The following is a 26305-nucleotide window of genomic DNA, read 5'->3' on the forward strand; positions in this document are numbered from 1 at the left end:
CAGAGGGCACCCAAATTACTAGGAGTTGGAGTTCTGGTTTCTTTTGTGTAGAACAGGGCAGGTCAGATTGCACACATACCATTCCCCACAGGACCCAACAAAGAGCTAAAGATCTAAATTATTTACAAAAACAGCAATCCTGTATTCTCGCCTTAAAGATTTGAGGGCATGTGGGAATGCACAAGCCAACTGTGCGACAGCCATGCTTCCCATGTCTCTGAGATAGGTTCTGTTCAAATCCTCAAAGCAAACTCCCATTGCTTATGCTGAAGGTCAGGGTTGACAAGCATGCCAGCGCAGTTGCTCTAGAGGAGATCTGCTGGAAGGCGGTTGATTTCTATTAAACTGTATAAAGATTTGGTGCTTGTTGTGATGAAGTGTGTCATCAGTCTTGTTTAATGAGTTGAAAGTAACATGGTGGGTGGCGTTTAAAGACTTGGGTAAGATGTAAGTGGAATTTCAGTATAGCAGCGTATCCTAAGAATTATTAGCATTAAAAAAAAAAGTTAATCTTATAGTACAGTGCTATAAATGATTTTGAAATATTTACCATTTTAAAATGAGCAATACCCTGCCTGTTGACTGCAGTTACACTGCTGTGTTTCTAGTTGGAGTTTAAAAACAAAACACTTACTGATTATCCAGCTTCTAACGCTAACTCTTTGAAGTATCTAAGTGTGTTCTTTCTTAACATTGTAAGCTAAAATGCAGCCTTTTGTTAGGAATCAAAAATACATCTAGTGTATTACAAATTATAATTTCAGTGTGATATCATTCCATAGCCCACATTTCAAAGGGTAAAGCAGTACATGTAAGATTAATCATTGCCTTAAGTGGCTTGGGGTTCATTGTGGTAGCCACAGGAGAGTCTGGATAGATCAGCTTTAATTATCAGTTGTCAATTAGTCAGCTACCCTTGCAGAGAAACTTCAACCTCTGCTCTCATCAACTTTTTCCTCTAACATTAGCATTAGTGTCTAACAGTACTCATGAAAAGATGTTTCAATTGTAACCTCATTAACTGCCAGTAAATGAAAGCAGAACCAGAAGATGGTAGCTAAAAATTGCAGAGAAAGTAAAAACTCCAAAGAAGCCCATATTCTGTACATATGTTGCAGATCACTTAGTTACTCTGAATAAGAAAACAGTTTATTCTGTGAAAACAAGAGGTGTTAACAAACAAGACTGGGAGGAAAAGGTGTTTCATTTTTTGAAAAGCCCTAAGTAGACGATCTCTGTTTTCTTAGCAGGGTACGTTTAAGTAAGGGAAAGTAAGTCAGTTAATAGACATAGCTTAACAAGCCGGAGCAATTTTGAAATGGTAGAAACTGCCTTTAACACAGTTCTTGTGAGTTCTGGTATTGAACTCACTCAAGAGGGAAAGACTTTAAAGGTGTTTATAGCATATGTAAAACTGCTAAGCCAATTTGAAAGGCTCATGGATCCTTTTTTTAAACAACGTTATAATTATGATCACAGATCTAAGAAAAAGAAAAGAATATTAAGAAAAACAATATTAAAGTTTCCTAACTAAAATCTGTGTAAGGAGGGAAAAGGCTAAAGGTGTGAGCAAATTGCTAGATATTCATAAGAATAAAACATTCAGAAGAATAAAAATAGACTATATTTGGAAAGGAAAAGAGACAGTACCATGCTGGACTGCAAATGTCAAACCTATAGAAATACACTAGACAAAGCAAAAGCTGAGACTTCAGAGGAGTCTGGAGAACGTAGATGAAATGTGTTTTCAAGAAGCAGCATGAAGAACAGTACCCAGAGCAAAGAGCTGTGTGCTTGTGCAGAGCTGCAGGATCCACAGAAAACAGGAGCATTTTGCAAAAGTGCATGCACAGGTATTTTACCTGCCTAAAAAGAAATCACCCTACCTGAAGAAATACATATCCAGTGGAAAAAGACAGTAGCTACAATACAGATGAAAGAGCATTCTTTGTGGGGATGTCCCAGAGACCAGTGAGGAGTGTTAACCTGGACAGGAATCTCATCCTTATTATTTACAGGTTGGGCATTGATATAAAACTTAATTTTTGTAACTGAAGAGTTAATAAAAGGTTGTTGAAGAAAAGACAGATGGAAATAAATGAAGTTCAGATCATAGAATAGGAAAATGGCTTATAACATAAATGCCTCAAAACTGTATATAGGAAATTTAGAGTCTTGACCAGTTTGCACTCTTTCATGAAACAGAATACTTGAATACAAGGAAGCTGGACACTAGATTTTGCTGGGAGTCAGTAACTCTTACCAGAGAGTTTTGGAAGTTGGCTGTATCTCAAAGAGAAAGAAAGTGTAGGTATGGGAAAGAAGAAGCTAATTTTGAAGCAGGAAGAGAAATCTATTTTAATATTACCTAGAGTATCCTATTTTTTTGATTGCATGACAAAGAAAAGATAAAACAATGACCTTTGCTTGATTTAGATGCAACTTATGCAGGTTCTTTAATGTTAAGCGTGAAATTCTTGCAGCATTATATATGTTGGTATCATTGAATGTTGGTTCTGGAATATAATTAATCAAATTTAAAAATACATCATTAGAGAATTAAGGTGTTAAATATGCTTTCGTAGGTATCAAATTGATATTAGCTAGTTTTGCATACCACCTGCAGTGTTAACAGATAATAAGCTACAGCTTTTGGTTTATTGTGATTTTAAGTACTTTTTAAACAGGTACTTATTTCAATTACGTTACTTAGAGTTCAGAATATCCAGTGTCATATCCTGAACTGCAATTTTGATGTGGAAAAGGGTAGCACAGCTACTTTCAAAGGTCCAAGGCTTTGGATTTGTGGGCAGCACCATTTAAAAGACCTTCATCAACTCCATTTTGGATAAGTGAAAAGCTTTGAATGTAACTACTTGAACAATTTTAAAAAACAAGAGTATTTCAGAGTATTTTGCTGTTAAACACTTAAGGTTTTTGTTCTTACGGTACAAGACCTAGATCTTTTACAACCGTGAATTGTAGAGTGTGCAAAAATGAGAAAAATGTGAGGGTGTCTCATAAAGTTTCTGCTTCCTCCTCAAAAGGGATAGTAAACCAAAAAATGACCTGTAAGGGAAACAGCTAATATTTGCAGTTTCTTCTGCATAAAAGGGAGAGAAGAATTGGATACTTGACTGATTGAGTTCTTGGGATACAACCAGTCAAGGAAGAGTCATTAGTTGTTACGGCATTAATTATAAGTACTATGCTGGAGTAGGGACAAATCCTAAAATCGAGACCTGCTCCAAAGGATTCATGGGAGTTCCTGAAATATTCATACTTTACATTTCTCTTCCTCTGAGGAAGGATGACCTATTCTTTAAGACGATTTGTCTTAAATGTGACATTCTCAGGCACATTCTTTCTCCAAACAATAGTCATTTGAATTGGTGTTTGAGGCCTGACTGGTAAAGCTACAGATACTTTTTCCTTCCTCTGTCCTCACATATTTGGTAAATAAAATTTTCTTTCTAATAGCAACACTTTTTTCCCCCCTTTCTTACTTTCTTTCTATAAACTGTAGCTTGGAATTTGAAATTACTACCATGAGTAGTTATCTGTACGAATGAGAGAGTTAAGGAACACAAATTCAGTGGAAGACATGCTAATACCTATTCTATTAATTGATACAACCAACCTATGATCAAGCCATAAGCAGGCCTAGATAATACCTTTCCTTAGAGCTATATGATGTGACTGCAGTCTTAGTGGAAAAAGAAAACAGGGAGAAAAAATAAAATAAAAGTGTAAACTATACAGACAGTCTTTTTCAGAGAAATTGTTACAAAATCATTTACTATGTAAAAGTTGCTGAAAAGGAAATTATGAATAATCAACAAGAGAAAAATGTTTATATTGTTTTCAAGATTTGCAAGAAAAACGCAAGCTACAGGGCAAAGAGATAAGAAATATTTTTCCTGTGATAGGAGCTATAGCATAAAAGGTTTTCACACCAGTGGCACTAAGTATAAATGAAAGTGATGATAATTCAGCAATACTGAGAAGTTTATAATCTTATGCTGGTCTCATTAGATAGAATGAGTCTAATGGGATTGGAAACAAATGAGGAAGAAGTTGAGGTCTGTGAAACTAGCTGCTTTGATATCATAGGTTTTGTAGTCAGAAGAATGACTAAGCAGCAGTAAAATTTGATTTCATTTGAGGTTGTTTTTTTTTTTTAATTGAGTTCAATATTTCAGAGGGACATTGAAGGCATGCACTATTTCAGAAGTAGTGGAATGTGGAGTGACTGCTTACATTTTGTGGAGTGATGTGAGTACCTTTTCGCACAAATCCATAGCAGCAAAACTGTATTGTGAATTTGAGAATCAACATCCAATGCAATGCCAAGAATAACTTTTCTTTCAGTGAGACAAATATATCATAGCTGAATATAATTCCTTTATATGAAAATGTTTTTTTGAACAGAAAAAATTGGGAAAATGTTAAAATTGTAAAAAATATATTTTTAGAAATGTATTAGGACTTTTTTTAGAGCTAGTTGAGTTTTTCACATGTTGAAGATATATTTACTTCCTATAGGTATGCATATATGTGTCTGAGTTGCCATTTGTATAGGGAAAAATATATTTGCTAGTGCCTAGAATAGAAAATTTTCAGGAAAATTGTGGAATGGGAGAAATTCTAGCTTATTGGTTGAATTAGAACAGATTAAAAATCTGCTCAAATTTCAATCTTAAAAGGTAAAAGAGGTAGGGAAATTTATGAAAGTTTAAAATGTATTTTTGACATTTCACAATTAATCCAGTAGGGAAGAGGATTAACTTCTCTGTTGCGGTGAAAGTTAGAAGTGCTCTACCAAACCTCTCTTCCTCCACTATTTCTATTAAAATTACTCAGAACACACAAAAAAGGTTGTAAAATCCTACTTTCCAATGTTACATAGCCTGGCAATAACATTGAGAAGCTCATTTTGTCCTGCGCAGCTGTGAAACTAAAGAAGTACTGTCTGCTACTCCTGACAAGGCTTCTTGTGAGTTGAGAGAGTGGAGACTCCTCTGTTATTGGCAGGATAGAGTGTTAAGAAAGGAGATTTTTCCTCTCACAATTGAATTTTGTTTCCCTTGTTTAAAATGTGACGAAATACTAATGACACAGTCTGTTGAAACCAGATGGGAAGGGAAGATTGTGGAACACAGGAAAGTATCTTGCATTTTAGACAAAACTACTTAGCAGTGGAAAAATATGTGAAATAGAACTGACTGGAAGTCTGGCAAAGTGCTAACTTCATGAAATAAGGACAACAGAAATAAATAATAATAATAGAAAGATACAGCTTGGAAGGGATCACTTGGAATTATGGAGTCCAACCTCCTTTTCTGCTTCAACAGTAGATCAGGTTGCCCAGGGCTTTGTCTAGTTTTGAATATGTCTGGGGATGAGGACACTGCAGTCACCCTGGACAGCCTATTGCAGTGCTTAACCACTCACAAGGGAAAGAGTTTTTTCCTTAAGTACAACTTGAATTCCAGTAAATTGTGACTGTTGCCTCTTGTACTTTTTACTGCACACTTCTGAGAAGCATCCATCTTCTCTGTAACTCTGCTTTTGGTTGTGGAAGACGGCAGTTAGATGCCCTCAAGACTTCTCCAGGCTAAACAGTTCCAGTTTCATTAGCCTTTACTCATGGTTAGTGTGCTCCCGCCTCTGCCTTGGTGGCTCTCCCTTCTCCAGACAGATTGATGACTTGGTTTGGCTTGGTTACCCAGGCCTCAGGTCCTTTCCAAATTGCTTCACTTCATGTCTAACATATCAAACTGGTCTCCACACAGCCTTCTCTTCCCCAGGCTGAACAGCCCCAACTTTCTCAGCCTGTCTTCACAGGAGAGGTGCTCCACTCCCCTGATCATCCTTGTGGCCCTCCTCTGCACTTGTTCCAACAGTTCCATGTCCTTTTTAAATTGAGGACACCAGAACTGCACACAATACTCCAAGTGAGGTCTCATGAGAGGAGAGGGGCAGGATCACCTCCTTCGACCTGCTGGCCATAGTCCTTTTGATGCAGCCCAGGATACGGTTGGCTTTCTGGGCTACAAGCGCACACTGCAGCAGGCTCATGTTCATTTTCTCATCGACCAACACCCCCAAGTCCTTCTCTGCAGGGCTGCTCTGAATCTCTTCTTTGCCCAACCTGTAGCTGTGCCTGGGATTGCTCCGACCCAAGTGTAGGACCTTGCACTTGCCATGGTTAAATTTCATAAGGTTGTCCTCAGCCCACCTCACAAGCGTGTCAAGGTCCCTCTGGATGGCATCCCTTCCCTCCGGCATATCAACCGAACCACACAGCTTGGTGTCATCGGCAAACTTGCTGAGGGCGCACTCAATCCCACTGTCCATGTCACCGACAAAGATGTTGAACAAGACCGGTCCCAACACCGATCCCTGAGGGACACCACTCGGTACCGGTCTCCAGCCGGACATCGAGCCATTGACCACAACTCTTTGCGTGCGGCCATCCAGCCAGTTCTTTATCCACCGAGTGGTCCACCCATCAAATTGATGTCTCTCCAATTTAGAGACAAGGATGTCATGTGGGACAGTGTCGAACGCTTTGCACAAGTCCAGGTAGATGACGTCAACTGCTCTGTCCCTGTCCATCAGTTCCGTAGCCCCATCATAGAAGGCCACCAAATTGGTCAGGCAGGATTTCCCCTTAGTGAAGCTATGCTGGCTGTCACCAACCACAGCATATATATATTGCAGCACTGTATTTTATATATATACATATATAGGAGGAATTAATAGTATTATAGACTTTGGTCTGCACCTGCAAAGGACGTTACCTGTATCATCCTGCAAATGACCTGGTGTAAGATCTATAGAATCACAGAATACCTCAGTGTGGAAGGGACCCATAAGGATCATCAAGTCTAACTCCCTGGTCCTTGCAGGAGTGCCTAAAACTAAACCGTATGACTAAGAGCATCCTTCAGCTGCTCCTTGAAGATTCAATGGTATTGTTGAAAGGTGGCAGCTGTTGAAGTTATATTCCTTTTGCAGGCCTTGGGCAGCAGAGCTCTGGAAATTTCTCACTAGTTATTTCCACAGTACTCTTAATTCCTGTGCCTGATCAAAGACTTGTTTTCTTGTAACATGGGAAGAGAACAGATATGGACTTTCATGGGTAGGAGCTTCCATTTGGAGCACAGGAAGTATGACAATTGCTACATGATGAGTATGTTTGTTCTAAATAAATTATATCCTCCTTTCTAAAAGCCGGATTGTCTTGCCTCCACCACAGAACCCTGTGGTTGTGCTTTCATCTCACCTAATTTCAAATCAGTTAGCCAACTACATGTTAGGTGATTAACACCCAGTCACTCACCTTTGTGATTAAAGCATGAGAGAGACATACTTTCATTCTATCATACTGTCAGGAGCTGTAGTGCATTGCTTCCTCCTGATACATGCCTCTTGCTACTGTTGGTGTTGGGTGCCTATGACAGCTCACTTGGGCAGCATAATTAATGTTTGGGTGACTGAAGCTGGGTGCGCTGAGTACCACTCTGAACTATCATCTGCTCTCCAAAAGACTGAGCAAGATGGCTACGCCAGAGTTCCTTGGTCAAGAAGTTGGTTGGAAAAGGAGGTTCCTGGCATAAGAAAGGTGTCAAAAGGCCAAGAAGATGCAGTGACCTCAAGAAGTCCAAGCACAGGCATGTTCCCCAGAGCAGAAAGTTTGGTTTTTGACCAGCTTTGATTAGCCAGCTCATTAAAAATGACAAAATTCAGCTTCTTGCCTGTGTGTAACAGCCATGTAATATATGTGACTGGGTGGGCTCCCACTCCACCTGAATATCAGCTCTTTCCAAGAGTAAACTTGCTCAAAGGTAGGTTATGTAGTTATATTAATCTGCAGTGCTGCAGCTTCCCGAATGTAGAGTAGTCTACGTGCACATCACTCTCAGTGCCTCACTCCCCACATTTTCACTATAATTTTTTGTCATATGGTGGCTGGAAGCAGCTAGAATATTGTCTGCTGTTCCTGGATATTTCACATCTCAAGTCCTTGATGCATCATTTAAAACATACACCAACAGCTTTTGGGTAAGCTCTTGGGTTTAAAAGTAAATTACAGTAAATCACAAATAATTGGTATTCAGCACTCAAATAGCAATTTCACACTATGGCTTATCCCTGTAACACTTCTCCCTAAGGGTCTTGAGTACCTTGGAATATTTATCCCATCAAGTTAATGCAAACTATTTAAAATTACTCCATTTGTAGCTACTATTAACTCTTGTGACATGCTATGATTCTTTTTGGTGATTTTTTTTTCTTTTGTTATTTCCCATGGGAACCAAACAGTTAGAAGTCCCTTTGAGCTTAAGAAAGGGTGGATTTTAATGAACTGCCCAGAGAACGGCTGCTTGTGCTCACGTGGAGTTAATAGGTTTCAACAGCTACCCCACAATGGCCTGATACAATGAGGTGTTTGAGTCTAAATGGATTTAACAATATTGTACATGAATGTGATTTTAAAATTAATATAAAAATTTTCCCATATCACGTTCATGCATAGTTCATGCATATTTTGGTATTGCATCTTTTTCTTTTGTATGCTGTTTCTGACAGAGCTGAAGCTCTTGCTGGAGCTGTAAGTACTATTGATTACTACTGGCATGGTAATAAAAAAAATGGAGTAATGAAGGTACATACAGTTCCTGATTGTAGTGCATGGCCTATGTAAACACTATGATGGTGAATGAGCAGACAACGTAATTAATTTGTTTGTGTTTGTTTGGGTTTTTTTAAAGTTTCTTTTTTTTTTTTTTTAATCATGAGACAAATCACACATAAAATAATCTTATTTTTAAAAACTGGTCAAGGAGTTCTGTTCAATACATATTTGTTTTCTGGGAAGATAAGTGTAAGGAGCGTCTTCCCATATTCACCAGTATGCCTGTCTGCTGACAATCCCATCCCATCTCCAAATCTAAGCCTTATCTTGTCTCGACAGTACTTTTCTACATAAACAGTTCTTTCAACTTTGGAACACAAACTCTGAATGCTATCAATCTTCCAAGATTTCCAAAGGGTGTTACTTCTTCCATGCTTTTTTGTCTTTTCTGAGTCATTGCCTAGCACAAGGTTACTGTAGAAAGACTTTTGACCAGTTAGCAAGCAAACCATTACCAATACAAATTCTCTGTCAGTTGCTTCCATTTTCTGATCAGTTTATAGTACTTATGAATTAGCTTATCTGCAAACTTACTTTACGTACTCTATTTTCCTTTTACCTGCGTTAGACAGTGACAAATTGCTCCTTCATTCAATATAGTTCTCTAACTGTTTGCCTGTCCCAGCTTCTTCATTTTCCTATAAATTATAGCAAGCGGCTCTTAGCAGAATTAATGGTGACACAGTATGTCAGCTTTGGCTGTGGGATTGTTTTGCATGGGCTAAGCATCGCTATTAAAGTGGGTGATTTATAGAAAAGAAGGCATTGTCCTGTTATTTCTTTTTCCCGTACTTTGTCTCTGGCTCAGTTGTCATCACTCTTGGTAAACAAAGGACAGTTCAGCGCGGCGAGGGCTCTCTGTGAACGGCTGTGTTTTCTGACAGCTCTGAAGATGAAAGGCCCTACCGGCACTTACTGTGGCTGTGCTTGATCGAATTCTGCGACTGCTTTCCTTTGCAACTCGGTGGGATGGTGGCTGCCTACCTTGTATCTCCAGCCTGCATCACCAGGGAGCTCTGGCATCCTTCCAGCATCTTCAGCACTTGTATAATGTTCCGCGGCAGGAGTTCCTCTTTTATCTACAGCTCAGGCACTTTCTTCCTGCTACCCCTACAAGATTATCTCCTACCACTGGCAACAGACCTTGAATCTCTTTTCCTCAGATTAAAGTCTGTAAAGGGATTTGTTTTGAAACATTGTTGACTGTTTCATTGCAATAACTCTCATGCTTTTTAGAAGCAGGAGAAATGGATTGAGAAGTGGGTTGCAAAGAGGCTGGTGGTAAAGATGGTGGGCATCCCTGCTGGTTGAGAACACATATTTTCACATTTAATTCACATTTTGATTCCCCAAAATTCCCCCCAAATTCCTCGCTAATGCTGTAGACAAAACATGTTTCAAGAAGTGTAAGCTGCCTCTGGTGTCATGGGAATATCTTGGGTTTCCATATTTTTCAGGTGCTTTTTCACAGCCTCATATGAACAGGGTGTCAGGACTGGACATTGGTACCTTGGCCTCACCTTTAAAAGGTTCATTCCTGTTATCACCATGCAACATGCTTCAGCCTGGTCAGCGTGTATATAGTGAATGTGTGTGGTTCCATAGAAAATGAGAAACTTAAATCCCAACAACTAGGTTAATTTGTAGAACTTGTTTAGAAGAGATGTGTTGTGATCTACAAAACAAGATTTCTTCTCTCAGTTGATAATAAAGAGTGGTATCATTTGGCTGGTTATTTTGTGTTTCCTTTTAAATTTTATTCCTCAGGTTTATATGAATTTTTCTCTAGATATTTAAATTTGTGTTCTCAAACATCTTAATTATTCAAAGACTGAAAAGAAAAAGTATTTTATATTTTAAGGAGAATTTTACTTGTGGGCAATTAGTTCAACTTTGATTTATGTCATTAAATTGGGGAATAGTATAAGAGAATAAAAATGTAGCTGTGTGCATAAAATTTTAAAAAAACCCAACAAACAACTGTCAGCTTCATGTAAGGAGTCAAACTGGTTAGCAAGAACATAAAAACATCTGTTTTTAAAATCTGTTATTCATTTGGACTGCTTTTCCCCCAAAGACTGCTATTCTTTCAAGTTTTGAAAAGAAGTCTCTGATAATAGTTTCAGGAAGAGAATTCTGCACTGCTGCTAAGTCAGTCAGTAAGTGCAAAGAAAAGCTACCTGGGTTTATACTTGTCTCTATATTTTTCTCCCATTTTGATTACAGTGGGACTACCCATATGATTAAGAATGTAACTGAACCAGGCCCTCAGTTTATTTGTTAATATTTGCAAATAAAACAAAAATATTGCATATGTAACTTCTTCTATTTCCATGGAAAATAGATTTAGCCCTTATTTTTATGTCTTGTTCGTTTATTAAAGTAAATGTGAGCTTATGTTAGCTCAGATGAGACAGCTGATATTCACACTCTGTGAAATTCGGCTGCACCATGACAAAATGCTCCATATTCCACCAAAGTTTTCTTTCACTGAGCTGGCTAAAAGTGTGAAGAACAGGCTTCATTTTGACACACACAGCTGGGAACATGATTACATGTCTGTTTTATCCAGCAATAAAGTGGATTTTATCTTAACCATCACAAAACCGACTCCAAACTGAGATAAACTTTGCATAACTCATAACTCCATCTGGTGGGGCCTTGTGTGTGAGACCAGGTGGAAAACTTGCTACTCAAGCACTGCAAAGCTCCTGGGTTGAATCTGCATGGCACAGAGCGTAACTGGGCATAGATGCAACATCAATGCTGTGCATGGTTTCAGTTCAGCCACCAGTAGCAAACTCCATTCCTGCATTCAACTAGTGGCTGAGACACTGAGCTAGATCACCAGTCACAGTTACACAGGTTTATTTTGCAATAATATCACTTTTTTTTTTTTTTTTAATTCCTTAGAGAGCTGTAAGTGTTCTTTGTCTCTTCTTGACTCATAATTAGTAAAAGACTTTTAGAACAGCAGAACTATGAGGAAGCTTTCAGTTCATTCTTGAGTTTGATTGTATTATAGTTTGAGACCAATGGTGTGATGTTGCTTTGCAGTAAATAAAACCTTTGGGAAAAAAAATAATCATCTCACATAATTAGGTTTTCCTTTACCCATAATATTGACTGCAGGATTAGGGCTCAATCTAGCAATTTACCGAGTACTTATTCTGGTTGCTGAGCACTCTGAGCTCCCACAGATGTTGGCTGGATTTGAATACTGATGGCTGAATTAAGTGCCACAAGAATATTAAAAGTAAGGTTTGTAAATCACTCTTTTCCCTTATTACTGATAGTGGTTATTGCCAGTTGTCATACTGAGTATTCCTTTCTTTCTTTAACCTGAAATGGCCATTGCATGCCCAGAGAGATTTAGATCTGGCATTATGTTAATGAAGAGCAGCTATCTTATGAAAAGCCCTTTAAACCATCTGTACAACTCATTTTGATAAAAGAACAGAAGAATTAGGTAACTTAGTCCTTAATTTTGGAATAAAACCGCCTTCTGTCACAATTGGTGGGCAGCACACATTAGTAAGTTGTCACGGGCATCATGAGAAATGTTCTTTTTTGTTTTTTTTTTAGTGCTAGCTGGGAAGGAAATAAGTGCTACTGATAAAAAGATTAAGTATACTTTAAAATAGATTATGCATATTTTTATGTGCACATATTATTTCATTTTAAGGAGAAAATGAAACAATTCCACAATATTGTATGATTTGAATATGCTCTGTTTTTTTGAAAAAAAAATATAAATCTGATTTTTAATTTTCATTTGGTTAAGCTAAGGCATGCTAATTATATTTAGAAGAAAAATATAAATTTTGAACCTGGATCCTAAAGCAACTCTATGTAAACACCTAATGCAGAGTTTGACACGTTTGCTTTCAAGTAGTGACTGCAATTAGAATATTGTGGGGACTGTTTGGTTTTTCAGCCCAGAAAGGAGAGACAGGAAAGCAGCAAAAGGAGGAAATATATTTGACAGTCTGTAGTTTATTGTACTACAGCTTAAAACAGGAGTCTTCTGTGCTATTTTGTTAGCAGCCGTGATAAACAGTCCCTGGCAAAGGTGAGTTAGCAGAGAGCAGAGGGAATAAGCAAAAAGAGAGAGAAGAATTTGTCTCAAACTTTGATATTGCAGAGTTTCAGCACAGCAGTCCCAAGAGCCTGGAAAATCATCCTATCCCCACACATTGCCAGCTGATGGCCCTTTCATACCTCTTATTCACAAATTATGACCTGAACTCTGTTGGGCTGTGGCTCTTTAGCAGATGCAAATTAGCAGAGTGTCATGGAGGTTCCTTGTGCCAGGATCATTCTTAGGATCTGGCCTTTTGTCTGCTTGCTTTCTTTGTAGGCAGATTTCAGTGAATAATACAAAAACCCCACAGACCCCAAAATAAAACAACACTCCCGTGAAAAACTGTCTCCCCTAAATCCCAGAGAAATATTTATGTGCATGTTAAAACATACTCCACTCTTCTTTTATACTTTCTTTCAGTAGATGCTGTGAGACTTGCTGGCAAGAGTAAGAGAGAAGCAAGTATCAGTCACATGCACAAATAGTTATAGGAACTTCATCTTGAGTTCATCACCCTTGCATGTACTCATCTAGAAAGTGCTTGCTTATGCAGTGAAAAGCAGAAGCTACTCCATTACCAGTTGAAACTCAACAGCAAAGCTTGATCAGTATCAATATGTGATAAATTCACAGATCAAGTAATTAAAAAAAATAAGTATGAATACTGAGCATAGCTGTTGAACTTGCAACTGTTATTTTTTAATTATGAAGTTACATGTATTGATTAAATTCTTTGCTCTAATTTTTACAATAATTGGTAAAATTTACTTCACAGTGGAGGTGATGCAATATACATAAATGACACAGCTTGTGGGAAAGCATGCAAAAGCATTGATTTCAGTGAACACAGGGTTTTGTCTAGTTAGTTTTCAAGAGACTAGATGACTTATTACATGAACTGCAATGAAAAATGTTGAAGTATGTGAATAACTACTACTGCTTTATAAATATTAGTCTTACTAAAATGTGGCCTGAAACGATCTATTTTATGCCGTCAGTTTTCAAGTAGAACAGGAGAACTGATGTTGCAAAACAGCTTTCAGGCCTCAGCAGCATAAGTTGACAACAGTCACATGTGGTTGCAAATCTTTTGACTTATACAGTAGATGTAAAAATTAACAGTGCAAGTTGGAAATTTCTCAGTTGACCATGCCGTTTGCAACTAATAATCTGTTACAATCCTTTTGACTTGCAGCTTGAAATGTAACCTTTAGCTTTTCAGTAACTTAAGACCCTGGGTTGCTAGTTAAAATAAAAAGGCTTGTTCTGTGAATTTAAAGACAACTTCATCAAATCCATCTAACTCAATTTACCAGATGACTACATCTGTGGACACAGACTTGGCAGAGACTGTTGCTGCCTTCTGTGCACTGATTTCAGGATTGACAGAGTACTTGTAGCACTTGAAGGTTATGCCTACATTGTTTCTTCCACAGGTTCCTCTAACATACTGTAGGTTAATATTCTCACTGATGGTGCATATATTGATCTATAAATACACTTTTCAGCAGAGCTAATAATATTATTAGCTTTTGCACAAGATAATCAGCACTGCAGTGAGTAATTCATGAATTTTATGAGACTGTTGGATTTCTAACTGTCATGGGAGCTGCAGGCTACATGCACTTGATAATGCACATATCACCACTTGATGACTAATGAGGCAAGGTAAAGAAATAGAAATTTTTTCATTCCCTCAACATGTAACTTGTGTATGATGCCAGATGTAAAATCATTGATGTACTTGCCAAGTTCCCAGGATGATGTCATGATTTATTCAAACTCAGACAATCAGGATTAGGTTAATCTTTTGAAAACAGTCAAATTCAAGGAGACTGGTTAATAGATAAGTAGAAACATTGCTTGTAAATAAAACATTGAATATATATTAAAAAATGAAATTATTATTTACAACTTGCCTTTTTTAGGTCAGAGTTGTTCTCCTCTGAAAAGACAGCTAATGACTACAGTTCTTAATCACCAAACTCCATCAGAATGACTTTATAATGGGACAAATAAATTCATAACAGCTATAACTGAAAAAACTGTAGCATTCTGAGAAAATAATACAAATACCTCTCCCAACGTGCAGTATATTGAAACAAATGTTTGAATATTTGTGAGTCTTTCCTTGTGTTCTGCACATGATGCAATCAAACTGACTGATGTAAGATAAATATCTGAGGGATAGAATGAGATAGTGTATAAAAATACAAAAGCATGCTTAGATCATTGAGTATCGTAATATGACTTTTCAGCTTGTTGATACATAGCAAGAAACATTTAGATTGATTAAGTCTGTTATTATAAGGTATCTAGCAAAGTTCAGGTCTGATGTCAGTGCGTTGGATTTATTCTCAGAAGATGCATATATTTTCTATCAAATGTATTTATAAAGATACTTTTCTCAAAGGAATGATTATTTTATGACTATAGCCTTTGGAGACTCAGTACTTACATGATAAGATTCTTGTACCCCACATACAGGCATTTGGCTTGCTGAAATAATAGCCGAAGAATTTACTGTCTTATCTTTTTAGGTGAGATTATGCTTCGATAAATTATTTGATGGATCATTAACTGGAAGAGATGGCTATGTTGCGATCACCACTTAAAGCAAATTTAGGATTTTCCTGCAAGTTCCTTCTTTTTCCACCTGCTCCTTTAGAGCAAGAAGCCATTGGCTTCCCTCTGAGTTATTTTTTGTTGGATGTTTACAAATAAATGTTAAAACTGTGGCTGACTACCTTTCAGTGAATCACAGAATCACAAGATAGTTGAGGTTGGAAGGGACCTCTGGGGGTTATCTTTTCCAACCCCCCTGTTTAAGCAGGGACACATAGAACCAGTTGCACAGTACTGTGTGCAGTTGGCTTTTGAGTATTTCTAAGGATGGAGACTTCACGACCTCTGTGGGCAGCCTATGCTAGTGCATCAGTAAAAAAATGTTTCCTGATGTTCATATGGAGTCTCCTGTGTTTCAATTTGTGCCCATGCCCTCTGGTGCTGCTACTGGGCACCGCCTGGCTCCCTCCTCTATGCATCCTCCCTTCAGGTGGTTGGATAAAATCCTCCAGTGCCTTCTTTTCTTTAGGCTGAACAGTCTCATCTCTCAGCCTTTCCTCATAGGAGAGATGCTCCAGCCCTTACTCATCTTGGTAACTCTTTATTGAATTTTGTCCAAGTTTGTCCATGTCTCCCTTGTGTTAGGGAGCCCAGAACTGGACACAGGACTCCAGGTGTGGCCTTGCCAGTGCTGAGCAGAAGGTAAGGATCATCTCCTATGAATGCTTTCCAGGATGCCACTGGCCTTTGCATCAAGGACACATTGCTGCCTCATATATATTACACCTTTGGAGCTGTAATAACACTGATCCAAAATATCAGAGAACTGGATTTAATGAAACTCATGTTAAAAGCATGATTATAAATAGTGTTTCAGTGTAATATCTGCACAAGTAAGACTCAATTTTGGGTTGGTGGTTTTGGGTGGAGTACTGCTGCTTTCCCATATCAGTCTGCCCACTGTGTTTGAGGACACTCCTCAGTTTTTTGCCCTTGATAGTTTCAAAGGCCTCAACCACTCCTATTAATTCTTCCTTCTGAGATAAGACACTGTCAAATAAGATTTGTTCACTAACTTTCTCACACACTTAAATATTTTTCTTTCATTTCACTAAATTTATATGTCTGAATCCACTTACAGTGCCACAGCTAAATCTGCATATATAGGGGACTGGCTCTATTTCTTTGTCATATTTAGGCTCATGCAATTAAATTGCACATATTAAAAAAAAATCCTATATTTATCTGTATACTTACTTTCTTAGCACAACTGGTATTGAGATCCTTTCATGAAGTCGAGAATGCAAGCCTACACAGGAGTTGGTTATCATGTTGAAATGCTTATAAAATGAATCTATCAAAACTGGTGAGAAATAGGAAACATCACTAGTACTGTTCTATAAGGAGTAAAGCTTATACAGCAACATTTCATATACCAGTTTCCCCCATTTTTTTTTTTTCCTTCCATAATGATATTTGGGTACTTCAAACATCTCCAGAGAAACAAGGAAGACATCTACAGATTCAGTAGGCAGCTGTGAAGAGGGGAAGGGGTTTCACAGGGTTTCATTGACCCTCCACTTCCAGATAAACTTAACACCTGCTAGACCTCAGGAAAACCCAGTGTCAAGACAAATTCACCACAAACCATCATTTCTGCTTAGGGAACTGATTTTTCAACAAGGGAATGATCATCATATTAGACAGGGCTCTCAGCATCCTGATCTAGTTGAATATGTCCCTGCTTATGGCAGTGGGGTTGGACTAGATGGTTTTTAAATGTCCATTCCAGCCCAAACTATTCTGTGACTCTATGTCTTGCTGGAAGTTCCCAACTTCCAGAGGAGCCTTTTCTCAGAAGACCTGCTCCGATATCCTTGTCTGTGCTTCCTAAACAAATATTTCACTTCAGCATCTGCTTAAAAGTCCTGTTAAAATCTTATACTCAGGGAGATGGATAGGCAGAAAGACTTAAAGTTTCAGAAGCCCTTAATTGTTCTGCCAGTTGTTCTGTCCTGTAATTCACTGTGTTAGACTAATGTCTGGGAGGGTGATGTGGAGAAGGAGGATTGCTTTTCTATTCTTAACACAAGTGGTACCTTTTCCCTTTTCAGCCAGATTTTGTTATGTAAACAACATGAAAAGAAACGGAAATGTTACTGTAGAAGAAAGCTGTACAGATGGAGCAAGATAGACAAGCCAGCATTTGTTTGTATAGCATTTGTTTAGAGGGTGACTGGCCTTTTCAGCTGTGTCTGAATCTTACCCATTACTTTTATTTTCACAGAGATTTCCCGTTTTCCATTGGCTTTGGTCAGTTCTTGCCATTTATAAATATGACACTGTTTATAGCTGAAGTAGGATACCCATCTACAATATGTAGTGTTTATGAGTATTTTTTATAATTTAAACCCCTTATTTTTCTTTTCTTTCATTTGATTTCTGTATGTCAGATAGAAATATCATCTGTTTTAGCTGGCCAGGTATGTATTGGGAGCTATCAAGAGCAAAAGAAATAAAATTATGTTTGCAAAATGCTGTAGGAATGTGTTTATGCCCTCATTCCTAATTAATGAGAGAAAGAGAAGACAGAAGAGAGGAAAGAAGAGAGGAGAGGAGAGGAGAGGAGAGGAGAGGAGAGGAGAGGGGAGGGGAGGGGAGGGGAGGGGAGGGGAGGGGAGGAGAGGAGAGGGGAGGGGAGGAGAGGGGAGGGGAGGAGAGGAGAAGAGAGGAGAGGAGAGGGGAGGAGAGGGGAGGGGAAGGGAGGAGAGGGGAGGAGAGGGGAGGGGAGGGGAGAGGAGAGGAGAGGAGAGGAGAGGAGAGGGGAGAGGAGAGGAGAGGAGAGGAGAGGAGAGGAGAGGAGAGGAGAGGAGAGGAGAGGAGAGGAGAGGAGAGAGGAGAAAAGGAGCAAAACAGGATAGGATAGGAAGAGCAGAATAGGAGAGGAGAGGGTAGGATAGGATAGGGTAGGACAAGATAGGACAATCTAAACCAGTCTGCGACTCTATGATTCTATGAAGAATGGTTAGCTTTGCAACCATACAGACTTACTATTTACTTGTAATAACTTGACTGGTTCTTTTTGTGAACCTTGAGTCCTTTCATGAACTCGCAGCAAGTTTTGGGCATCTCACAAAACTCAGTAGTCATGCTTATTCACCTGTAAAAAAAATACCTGTACATTAATGTGGAATTTTCCCTGACTGGCTGTGATTGTGTGGAGCATTTTATAGTATTAAATATCTTTGTGTATAGCTGGTGAAAACCAGACAAGCACTTTGTTTGAACTCTAGTTACTGGTGCAGAAATGTTTAATTAACCTTTGCAGTTAATGTCAATGTTTTTATTGCATTCTTCAGCTCCCCCTGGTGCCTAGTGAAAATTCTTGATTTCTGTTGGTAAAGAGACCATGTGAAAAATTATGAATAAAGCAGCTCACCTGTAGGGTTCCCACCTGCCCAGCAGCAGACAAGTAGATTCCAGTTTTGAATTTTTTGCATAAATAGTACAATCTGCAAGGCACTGGAATTTCTGCTTTGGTTTAACTGGCTGACCTCTCCCTCACGTAAAATCTGTTTTACCTATACTCTGGTCTGTATCTCTGTCTGCTGAAGACTGTTCCAATCTGAAAGCCATCTTTGTAGAGTGCTAATTCAGGAAGCATTAGAAAAGCCATGATTTAAAAGATATGACCTTATGTAAATGGAAAGACTTCCCTTCAGCTTTGAAGTTAACTGCTATTTTCTGCCTTGTCCTCTGCATGGCACATTCTCTGTGTCCTTTTTGGGTTTATTCATGATTTAGTAAATTAATAGGACTCAAGGTTCATTTGTTTTAAAATTAAAAAAAGTGGTTTATGTCTACACAGAGGACCTAACTTGAATAGTTAAAATAGGCTCAGTAGTTAAAATAGGCTGCATAGTTAAAAAAACAGAGGACAGATACTTGACTCTCTAGACTTCTAGCCTGATCTTGAGCATTTCAAGCTACTATTTCAAAACATACTTACCAGCATCCATAGTTCATTACTTTTTAGTGGCTTTATGAATTTATGCCTGATCGTGAGCATTTCAAGCTACTATTTCAAAACATACTTAGCAGCATCCATAGTTCATTACTTTTTAGTGGCTTTATTGATTTAAGTTCCTGTTTGTGTATCAGTGTTAAAAGGTAAAACTCTATCAGCAGAACAGTTGGCAGGCTTCGTTGAAGTCTTCAAAGCTATTGATTAACTGCAGAAGAGGTTCTAATTTATCTTAACTGGATCTTGGATTCATTTGTTTCCCTGTGTTCACCCACCTGTGCTATGGCTTACTCTGTACACCTGTTTCTTACCTTTCTCTGGATAAAGATATGCAGTTAAGCTGGCATGTTTCATAAAGCACAAATATCACTAAAATAAAGAAAAAGGTAGAACTTACTTTCTATTCTACTTCAATGCAAAATGTTGTAAAACATCACCTGTGATCATAAGTCACATTTGGTTTTGTATATACACCCTTACAACCCAAACTATTCTATCTGTGTTTATTTAGAGAAATGAGTGTTTGTTTACAGCTTAGAAATTGGCTTTGAAGAATTGATACAACACCTGTCCTGCTAACCTCACCACGAACACAGCATACCCATAAGAACATGCAGCTTTTGAATTTATGGCACCTTTGAAAACTAAGAAAACACGTACCTTTGTGTTTAATATAAAGATTTATTTTTTTTTTAAATCTGTGTACCATTCATTTCTAGAAGAATGTCAGGACAAAAAAATAAAACTGAGTAAGATATGCAGAGTTTTCAATTAGACTCTTACTGTGCAATCTCTTCTTTTTCTACTCTGTTCTTAGGAAATAGAAACTAATGTTTTCACATGTCTCTTGCTAAAGAGTAATTAATTTTTCTCTGGGGTAGAATTTGTACCTAAACAGAGTGTACAAAACAGTGTTGCTGACTAATGCTGTTAATTATATCTGCAGGTAGAAATAAAGCTTGGAGGTATTCAGCGGCAGAAGAAAGTTCAATAATCGTTTGTAATGACTGAAAAATATTTTAAAACATCAGAACTTTTTTGCCTGTTAATTTAAGATGGTAGAATTTCAAACAATTCTTGTATTTGTATATCAACTTCATACATTTCTGAACACGTATTCCTTTCCATATTCCTAATGTAAACTTCTGCCACTATTCCATAGAGCAGGAGCGTGCATACTTGCTCTGAAAATTTCTCATGTGAGGAATCTCCTCTGAGGATATTCTTGTCATAGCTGCAGGATCAACAAGGGAATCAATGAAGATAAAATTTGGGAGACTTTTCTTAACTGGTTGCTGAGGTTCATACAACCATATAAACCAAATGCTTTCTGCACTCTTCCAACTGAGAAAAAAATGAGCAATAGTCTTTCTGGCCTTTGTCTATTGAAATGGTAAGAAGTAAACTCAAGTCTCAAAAAGCAGCCAGAAAATGCTATAGGTGATTTGTGTAGTTCAAGGACAATGCCATGATTTACTTAGAAAACAGGGTGGTGATGATTTTGTGAGAACTGTCAATATTTAAACTAATTTACTTTGACCTCTAACATTTTAAAACCAAATTTGTTTTTGTTCTTGGTTTTGTTTTTGCTTTTGCTTTTGTTTTGGTTTTGGTTTTTGCTTTTGCTTTTGGTTTTTTTGTGTATCTGTCCCCTCTTTGAGGTCAACATTCAGAAGTAATAATTGCAAAGCTATCCTCAATATCCATTTGAATTTCTTCATCATGTTAATTTGCCAAGTATTCATGCAGAGTTTCCAGCCCAGTATTTACACCAGAGAGACACAAATTCAGAGAAAAATTCAGCCTGAAGGTTTCTTGCTTGCTTGAACCTTCAGCTTCATTCACTGAGCTGTGTTGTGATCCTGAATTTCTGAGTACCTACCACACAACATAAAGAATTATAAGTAAGTTGTATAATAGCGGGAGGCCAGTAATTTGAAATGAGATACTCAAGGAACCTCTCAATTAAACTCCTATTCAGAATCTTTTGAAAATTTGTCTGTAAGGAGACAAATGCCTTGCCACCCAATGAAAAAGACTAAACATGAAACCAACAAACAAGAAACAGAACAAAAAACACCCCTGGCCCTTTCCCTGACATGTAATGTACCTATCTGTACCCCTGAAACAGAAATTGGAATTCCTAATGTCTAATCCAATCAAGGTCTAAATGCTTTTTGTAACAGAAACCTGCATTGTTTCACCAATATATCTTTAACTGTTGAATGTTTATATTACTTGCTAATTAAGTTCTATTTTTGATATGGCTAAACAACATTTATATATATTGTAATGAATACACTCTTTGGCATTTTAGCCCATTGCTTTTAAACAATATCTTTAATACTTGCAAGCACAAGTAAGAAGAATAGTATGATAAACATATCATTGGTGCTGTAGGTTACATTTTAAATGTCTAAATAATAATCAATACTAAGAAATTAGATATTGACAAAAATACTTTCATAAGAAGTAATTATTGGTTTGCTCTTTTGAAAATTAGACATTTTCACTGTGGGAATAAAAAGTAAATATACAGTCATAATATTAGACTGTGACCTTTTCATACAACTTTCCTCTTTCTATGAAACGAGTAGGTTTAAATGTGGTTGCACAGCTGTATTACACTATAAACATCAATTTTTAATTATTATAAGGTCAAGATTGTAACATGTGTGGTTAGTACAATCCTTTGTCACACTTCTGATTTTGTTACAGGATTTTCAGCTTTTTCAGGTTATACTCCCAATACTGCTGACTTTCAAAACAGGGTGTCATTTCTGGTCAGCATTTCCCAAGTACCGAATAGTTGTCCAAATATGCTTTTTCTAATATCTTTAGTAAAACTTTCATGGACTCCAGAAGGAGCTAAGCCTGGTTCAGCAATGAACATTGCTGAAAATTGCCTCTGGAAATTACCATTACCATTCTGGGTGTTTTGGCCGCTGATTTTGTTTACAATGCACTATCAATCTCAGCTGACAGATGTCTCAGCCTGGAAGCTTGCAGCATACAAGCTTACGCTATTTTCTGGTTTTATGTTGCTGCATTTTTAGTTTTCATAGCCAGAGCAAACACTTTTTGTTAAAAAAAATCCTACCAATTTTTCTATTGAACTATATGAAATTTTATGTTGAACTATAGATTTAGAGGAGGCCATGGAGAAGCTGCAACAAATGGAGCTCTGCTCTGCTCTGGAGACAGGCTGAGAGAGCTGGGCTTGTTCAGCCTGGAGAAAAGAAGGCTCTGCGAAGACCTTAGAGCCTTAGACCTCCCAGTGCCTAAATGGGCTTTGGACAAAGGCCTGTAGGGACAGGACAAGGAGAACGGCTTTAACCTGACAGAGGGAAGATTGAGATGAGATCTTAGGCAGAAGTTCTTCCCTGGGAGGGTGGTGAGGCTCTAGCACAGGGTGCCCAGAGAAGCTGTGGCTGCCCCATCCCTGGCAGTGTTCAGCGCCAGGTTGGACGGGGCTTGGAGCAACCTGGTTTAGTGGAAGGTGTCCCTGCCATTGGCAGGGGGTTGGGACTGGATGAGCTTCAAGATCTTAGACTAAGATGTTAGACTAAACAATTTATTGCCTTTTCTGGTTTCAAATATGCATAAGTATTAGAGCGGTGCTGGTGTATATATAGCGATCATCTTCCTTAAACCCATACTTTTCCAACAGATTTCTCAGTTCCTTATCGAATGCATCCCTATGCATCTGATTCTGAACACAGGCATTGTCCATTATTTAATATTGAAATTTATATGACTTTATGGTCACCTACTTAATTAAAGTGCTTAAGATGGTTTTGGATATTGGATAAAATCCAATATTTAAAACTTGTAACTTTTCATTTTTCCATATGGGATGCCCCCTGCCAAATATGAATAAGTGCTGAGTATTTTGCATTCATAAATAATATAAAAATATTTGAAGTCACAATTCTTGCTTGAACATCACAGCTTACTGTCAGAAGAAGATAATCATACAAAAGCTAAATCTCAGCTACCTATAATGTCTTGCACCAGCATTAATTCTTTATCACTTACAATGAGAATTTCCATACCCACTTTTAACAGATTTGAGCGGATATGTCAGACTGATCTGATGTAATCACAGATAAAATTTTAATAGACAATGTGGATGTAATTTTCTGAAGCACTGCTGACATTGGAACCAATGGAGTTCATGCTTTTCTAACAAGCACTTAGTTCCATTATTTACAGGATAAAGTTTACAGGAGTCTGTCTTGGCTTTTCAGCATCTATGTAGAGTGTATGTAAAGCAAATAAGTTTAGTATACACACAGTGTGCACCAAAACAAGCAAAACAAGCCCAACTCTCTCCTTTTCCTCCTTCCCTTTACTGACACCTAAATAGAACTGAAACCAAATTACTATCTATTAGGTGACCAGCTACTTTAAACCTTTTTGAAACTCTGCATGTTTACTTCTGTATGGCTGACCAGTGCTTCTGTGGTTTGTAGCAAGCAAATGAAAAAGTTCATATAAGCCTTTGCTTTGCATGCTTGTACACTGTACCTACCATAACACTTTTTTGTAAAAAATTCTTTATGAGTTACAAATGTTAAAAAAAAAAAAGTTAAAAAGAAAAATCAAGTCATAATAAGTTAGTGATAGCTCGATTTTATACTTAAGAAGGGGCTTTCTGTTGGAACGGTGTCTTTTAGCAAGTTCAGTGTTTTATTCTGAACTCTTTTGAGCTGAACACAGGCAGAAGAGCAGCTGCAGCATAATTCAATAAAAAAAAAATTTACAGAAAGGACTACACGTAGAAGTGCCCACTGGATGTCATACTGTGGAAACACTGTTGTGGTGTATGTACCAATCAGTCATTGTCTGTTGTTTCATTTTTTTTCAAAGTAAGCAGAGAAAATATGATATTGTAAATGTAAGATACTGTATTGCATTTACAGAAAGACAGCCTGAGGGATAGCTACAGCTGCCTGCACTATGTCTATCAGCCTTCAATGTAATCCATTCTGCATAATCTAAGTTGTCTATTCTTTTAGATATTTGCAGAGTTTAGGTTATGCTTTATTAGCTGCCAGTTTGATCTTTATTTTCACCTTTTTATGAATGGAAGGCATATGAGAATGTTTTGTTTTGCACTGATAAGATTATATATTATTTAGTTTAATGGGATCTGTATCTTTTTACAGAGATGACCAAGCATGTGAGGCTGTGGACTTATCCTCTTTTCAGAAATGTCTTCTAGCCTGAGTACTTTTGAAGAAATATTATCATTATATTGTCTACAGAAATGAGAGTTGAATGTGTAGGATACAGGTCATGAACTTGCATATTCTGTTTGCTTTAAAGCCAAGCTATAAATTTAAGGTTTTTGGTCTTTCTTTCTGAAAAATTATTCTAAGATGAAAGGAACAATCAGAATCACCTCCTGCGCTTTTCATGTGTATGAATAGGGATATTTTTATTTATAAAAAAATTCAGCCCCTTCAAACTGCTTCTGAATTAGAATGATCTGATTTAAGTATTTTGGCTGTTGCTTTAACAGTCCGTTTGTCACAAAAAAGTTCTAAACCTGCACTGAAGAAGCAGAGTGATAAGTGCATGGGAGATGCAGTTCCTGAACAGGAATATCTGGAGGACTCTGGCCAGATTCTGACTGAGATACTGGGGGTTTTTTTCTGCAGGCTGGGTATGGTTATAGCAGTCAAGTCTGATGCACAGAACCAAACTTGCTTTTCCTGTTCTGGCCTGAAACCTCTCATCTGGAGGGAAGAAAGAGATTAAACTCTATTTGTTCATAAAAGGTGACTTTTTGGTGGCTGCAAAGGAATCCGGTGGAAAGAAATATGACCTTAGCAACTAGACTGGAAGTTTGTAATCCAGTAATAGGCAGACTGTTTTCAATACAGTTTCCAGCAGAACAATTTTATCAGGGAAGGATGCATTGAAAACCAATATCAACCTGTCATGGTTATCAACCTGATCTTGGCTAAGTAGATGAAACCTTCTTTGTGTTACTTGATTTGTGTGAGCTGAAGTGCTTTGCATGGAGAATTGTTTTCTGTTAGTGGTGATTCTGACTTGCAGAATTGCTGAGCCCTAGACATTCAGTGACTGATCTGCCCTATAGAATGTCTTTGAAGAAAGTAGTGTTACATACTCATCTGAATTTTCCAGGTTAATCCTGAAGCTGCATTTCAAGAACCTGATCTGCAGCTTCAGCATTGGGGTTAGAGTAGGGGATTCTGGATTCATTTGGAGTTTTTTGTTGTTTGTTTGTTTTGCTTGTTTGTTTGTTTTTTGTCATTGGACCATTAAATGACAGTCAGCTAGGCTTGATACTGTGATCCACAGTGCTCTAAAAATGAGGTGTTTTCCAGCCCCACAGAAGTGAGGCTTATGCCAGGTTAGATGGGGCTTAAAGCAACCTGGTCTAGTGGAAATTGTCCCTGTCCATGGGAGGGGGTTGGACCTGGATGAGCTTTAAGGTCCGTTTCAACTCAAACCATTTTGTAAGTCTATGATTCTGTGAAGTACCAATGTAGCTTGCAAGGTATTCTGATGCTCTGTCATGTAAAGGTATGGCTTGCTTTTCCTCCCATTCTTTTCTCCATCTGGGACATAGGAAATACTTTCTCAATTAAAGATTTGAGGCAAATGGGAAAAGAAAGTTTCAGCAGTCCCTAGTATTAAGTTTGGAGGAATCTAAACCTTATCCTGACTAAAGGGGTCTGGAGCAAGCCAGAAACTCAAAACACTATTTTAACAAAATCTCATCAAGAAAAACAGGTTACAACAGCAATCTTTCAAGGGACAGGACTCCACCTCAAAACTGACACTCTGGACAGACAGTTATGTGAGTCTTCCCCTGCCCTAATTGTATTTCAAATACAGCAACAGAACTTTTGGATTAATTACTATGGCTTCATCTTCTAATACTTAAGAT

This window comes from Psittacula echo (genome assembly GCF_963264785.1).
Source record: "Psittacula echo genome assembly, chromosome: Z".
NCBI lineage: Eukaryota > Metazoa > Chordata > Aves > Psittaciformes > Psittacidae > Psittacula > Psittacula echo.